The sequence below is a fragment of the Siphateles boraxobius genome, unplaced genomic scaffold (assembly GCF_051911475.1).
Source record: "Siphateles boraxobius isolate OS27281-9 unplaced genomic scaffold, OSU_SipBor_1 16, whole genome shotgun sequence".
NCBI lineage: Eukaryota > Metazoa > Chordata > Actinopteri > Cypriniformes > Leuciscidae > Siphateles > Siphateles boraxobius.
In genome coordinates, this window is record NW_027508766.1 from 4264279 (window position 1) to 4269820 (window position 5542).

Sequence of the window (5542 nt, forward strand, 5' to 3'; positions counted from 1 at the left end):
GATTTGTTAATTTTCTTAAACCCTTTATTTGACTGACAAAAGTAATAAAAATAAAAGTTTTCACTAACAAAATTAATTGTATTTTGTAAATATAAACTAATTTTGATGGTTGCAGCACACGCCAAAAAAGTTGGGACAGAGTCAAAATGAAAGTGAAAAAACTATAGATTACTAAAGTTAAACTATTTTAAACGAGTCCACAGTTTGCAGGTGAACTGGTAAAAGGGGAGGCTATTGTGTTTGGGTATAAAAGGAGCATCCATCAAAGATATTGTCTTTGCAAGCAAAGATGGGTTATAGCTCACCACTTTGTGCCAAATTTCATGAGAGAATTTCCAAACAATTAAAAAATCACATTTCTAAATGCAAGATTGCAAAGTGTTTAGGACTTTCACCATCTACCATACAGAATTTTGTAAAAAAAAATTGAGGTAATCCTGAGAAATCCCTGTAGGGCAAGGCAGGAAACCTCCGTTTAATGTGCGTCGCATTTGAGCCCTCAATAAAAGTCAATAGTGTCCCACCAATTGTTTGGTTGTCAACATTCTAGAAACATTAATCAAAAAATCTTTTGTGTTCAGCAGAAGAAATAAATTAATATATGTTTGAAATAAATTGAGGGGGAGTAAATTATTACAAAATTTTCATTTTTGGGTGAACCATCCCTTTAAACGTCATCTACTCACAAGTCTGTGTTTACAGCCTCATAGTTTATACTCGCGCTCTTGCAGACTATTCTAACTTAAACTTGTCAACTTGAAGATCAGTGGTGTAGTTAATTTATAGCCTAATTTTAGCTTTTTACCTCTGCCGATTCGTATTTAGGCTTCAAAATTCATAAAAGTTGTTCACATGTAAAGATTATCTTGATGAACGAAATGTGTAAAAAAAATCATATTATTTTGTTGGTCACATTTCCTACAATAATCCAAGAGCAAATTGTGTGAGGGTGCGTGCGTGCGGTCTCCCGATGAGACATATGGTCAATAATCTATTACAACTTAATCAGGCACAGGGCTCGACCCACACTCACGCTATGCCCATGTGGGGCAGAATCAAATGCATATTTTATATTGGTTCATAACTGTGAAAAGCAACAGACCACTGTGCGCTAGTTAGTCAAATATAATTGACACCTTTGAATAGTGAGTTTTGTCAGTGTGTGTCACAGGCATTCGTTTTTAATTTGACTGCAAACTGCAGTGAGTGTATCTCAGCATGGGGACTTTCATGGCCTGGTTGGTGTTTTGGCCCTTGGCTGCATCAGTTGTTCTAAATTGCATTAAAGCATCATGGGAAACCAGTACCAGTACTAAGTGCAGGGTCAAGGGTGGTCACGAGAGCCTCGGGACTGTGTGTGGACAATAATACTGAATAAGAGGAGTTTTTGAAGTGCATTTCTCCGATAAATGAAGCTCCACTGGTGGCACCCTTAGGGCAGTGTAATCCCAGCTGCCTTCCATAAGAATGGGATTAGTATGAAAGTGAGGGATGCGTGATGTCCTATTTAGTTTTTTGTTCCCCACCCCATTTAACCAGCCTACTAGAGGATCTCTAAATGGCCTACAATGAAAAGTATGATTTTGCAGTCCAACTTGCAATAAGATGTTTTTTTCCCCCTCTACACCTCACACAACTGTCTGGTCTCTGCAATGACGTGTACCACCTTTTTCTTTCATCCGGCATCCTGCTGTAGAGTCATGTTTCTGGGTGTCTGTTATCTTGTCCTGCTCAGACTGCAGCATTATAGAATCAGCTGAGTTCAGTCTGCCTGCCTACATCTGTGTCTGGATTTAAAAAACATACGTCACAGTTGTCTGGCACTGCTAGAGAAGCAACGGCAAACAGAACATTTTACTGCTAAAAATCGCTCCCAGATATTGCCTAAAAGGAAAGATGCAGCCAGAAAGCATGCATCTCTGTCATGTCACTTGAAACCTGTACGTTTTTCATTTTTTCTAGATTTCAAATCATGTTTGAACATGGACACAATAGTACTATGTAAGGCAGAAATTTTTTAGTGAATAATGACATAATTGCAACTAACTAACAGGTCTTTAGGATTACTAACTTCCAAGTAGCATCTCAAATAATATTCTACACTATACACTGAGGACTTTAGTGTATAAATTGTACTACACAGAAGCAATAGCTTTTTTCCATTTGTAGGAAATGATTCAATAATGTTTTTATTTCCACTGTAAAATTAGTGTTCACTTCAGTATTCAGTCGAGTGGTCATGGACTTGACTACCTTAAAATCAGTTACAAACAATGAGCATACTGATCAACCTATACTGAGCATAAGCCATTGTTTAATCATTAAAAATGAATGATATGATAAATAATTTATTTATTAATTTAAAAAGAATGGTGTATTTTGTTGATGGTGTCAGACCAAGGACCTGAAATCTTGAGGCATTCACATAGATTTGTGAAGCACTGTTATGAAGCAGGGATGCTGTAAATCATGATGATATAATATATGAAGCATGAAATTGATTGTAGCTTGACCTTTTATTGCAATCTGAATCAGATATGGGTGCTGTGACCTCAGAACTGTGCCATTCAAATCAGCCAAGGTCACCGGATGGAATGATAAATGAGATGTAAGATGTGCCGTCAGTCCTCATGAATGAATATTACGGTGATGTGAGTCATTAGGATATGCTGGATGGAGCTCATGATTGTACACTCAAAAAAAAAAGGGTACAAAAGCTTTCACTGGTGGTGGTACCTTTTCAAAAGATACACCTTTGTACCTAAAGAGTGGAGTCCATGTTAGTCCCTCAAAGGTACCAAAAGTGTACATATTAGTATACCTATAGTACATACAGTGCTTAGCATAAGTGAACACACCCATGCTCAAGTTGACTAAAAAGAGGAGTTTAAAATCATCTTTTGGAAATTGATCTTAATGCATTAATCAAACAAATGTTGGAAGTTCCAACCTTTAAGGACACCAATTTTCTTTGGGAATGAATAATGTATCGTAAATAAATAAATGTTCTTCCTTAAAATACAGGGTGCATAAGTCAGGACACCCCTATGTTAAATTCCAATAGAGTCAGGCAGATTTTTATTTTTAAAGGCCAGTTATTTCATGGATCCAGGATATTATGCATCCTGATAAAGTTCCCTTGGCCTTTGGAATTAAAATATCCCCATATCTTCACACACCCTTCACCATACTTAGAGATTGGCATGGTTTCATTTCAGTTAGCCTAATAGCTTAATAGAAAGTACCCCATGCCAATCTCTAGGTATGGTGAAGAGTGTGTGAAGATGTGGGGAGATTTTAATTCCAAATAGTCCAGTCATTTTATGAAAAAAGGTTGAACAAATTGCAACAGAAGCAAACTCAACTGATTTTGTATCCTCAATATGTCCTGAGTACGGAAAAAAAAGCCCCGAAGAATCCCATTAGGGGAAAGTTTCGAAAAAGACCCAAATATATCCCATTCATACGCCTATTCATTCTTTTTCTCACGTGAAAAAAAGAAATCATCATGAAAATCACTGAGTTGATTACTTACATCAAACCAAACAAAAAATGTATTACAAGTTTTTTGAAATTGTTTGTTAACATGGATAAACGGTGCATAATATAATTACGTATTAGCTAATTTGCATAATTACCCAAACAGTTCTAAACATTGGGTATAGCAGGTGAAAATGTTTTTTTGAATCTTGTTGACATATAACAGTAAACTAATATTAAGGTCTGAATGGAACCCATTTATGCTACCCATGAACATTAGTACAGGAAGAAGTACTTTAGAAACCAGCCTTTATTAATTATTATTGCAGAGATACTATAGTATCCTGGATCCATGAAATAACTGGCCTTTAAAAATGAAAATCTGCCTGTCTCTATTGGAATTTAACATAGGGGTGTCCTGACTTATGCACCCTGTATTTTAAGGAAGAACATTTATTTATTTACGATACATTATTCATTCCTAAAGAAAATTGGTGTCCTTAAAGGTTGGATTTTTCCTCATTTTTTTAATTAAAGCATTAAGATCAATTTCCAAAAGATGATTTTTTATTCCTCTTTTTAGTCAGCTTTAGCATGGGTGTGTTCACTTATGCTCCATTGTATACCGTCCTAGAGTGACTGCATTTACCGTTTTTTCTGAGAGTGTAGTTTGTCCTGATGATGTGGTAATGTGGCATCTGAGTGTGTCTCACAACATTAGCAGTATGCTAATATTGGATTGTTTTTCATTTTATTCATTGGAGTGGGGGAGATTGATTGCTAAATGTTTATAGTTTGATGTTTGCTTGATTGCTTCTTACTTAAAGCTGTTAAACATTTAGCATTCATATTGCCATAATAAACCGGCAATTAGAATGCATTCAATGCCTTATTAGTAAAATGAACTATGAATATGCAAATATATGTGACTGTTTAATTAACGCTTCTGAATGTAATAATTTTGTGTGAAAGGGCACGGTTACATTTTACAATATGCATAATCGAGTCGAATTTGGCTTAAGTTATGCTTTTCCTCTCACTCTCTGTTATGTCATATGAATGCTAAAATTCTGTTTTATGACCAGTATGCATTTATAAATTAATTCAAGGATACATTAAATTGTTTAAAAGTGACACTAAAACATTTTCGGTACATTGTAAAGCATAACCAAAAATAGTTTTGTTTCAATAGTTAACTACTTAAGTTAACATGAACTATAGAATGTACAGTATTTCCACAGCAATTATTAATCTTAGTTGATGTTAATTTCAACATTTACTAATACATTATTAAAATCAAAAGTTTTTGTAAGGTTAGTTAATGCAGCTTGATCTAACATGAATGACTGTATTTTAATTAACTATACATTAACAGATTAATAAATACTGTTACAAAATGTATTGCTCATTGTTAGTTTGTTACATAATACATTAACTAATGTTAACAAATGAGACCTTATTGTGAAGTGTTACCCATTTTTGAAAGTATATTTTTGATCTTGTGCATCCTTTTTAGGCATGATGATATCATATTGTATTGTATTGTATGATGATATCACACTTAATGTTCATGTTTTCTATCTGAAAATTCTGTCTTCTCTTGCTCAGAAGCCTCAAAGCAACGTTTTCAAACCTTTCATAAAAACTCTTTGTCATTGTAACAGCTAATGAATTCTATGAATTAGACAAAAATTAAAGTGCTGTCTTCTGCTTCCAGGATGAACAATGCTACTGTCTCAGGTTTTTTGCTTAAAGAGCAAAATAAGCCAGACAACACATTTGAGTGTTTTTAATGAGTTGCTTTGTGTCCAAAAATACAGCAATCCAGAGAGAGAGTGAGTTAGAGAGACTATAAAATTGTGAGTTTCCGGAACATATAGGACTCTGTATACAGTCTCCTTCTCTCGCTTATTCTTTTTCAATCTGACATTCTTACATCACCTAGTGATTTAGAGCGATTTTCAACAGAAACATTGTGTTATATTTGATGTCTAGTGATGCTTTGATGTGACTGTATAAGGCTATTCATTTACATGACATCCAAAAAAGTGCACATCCTTCT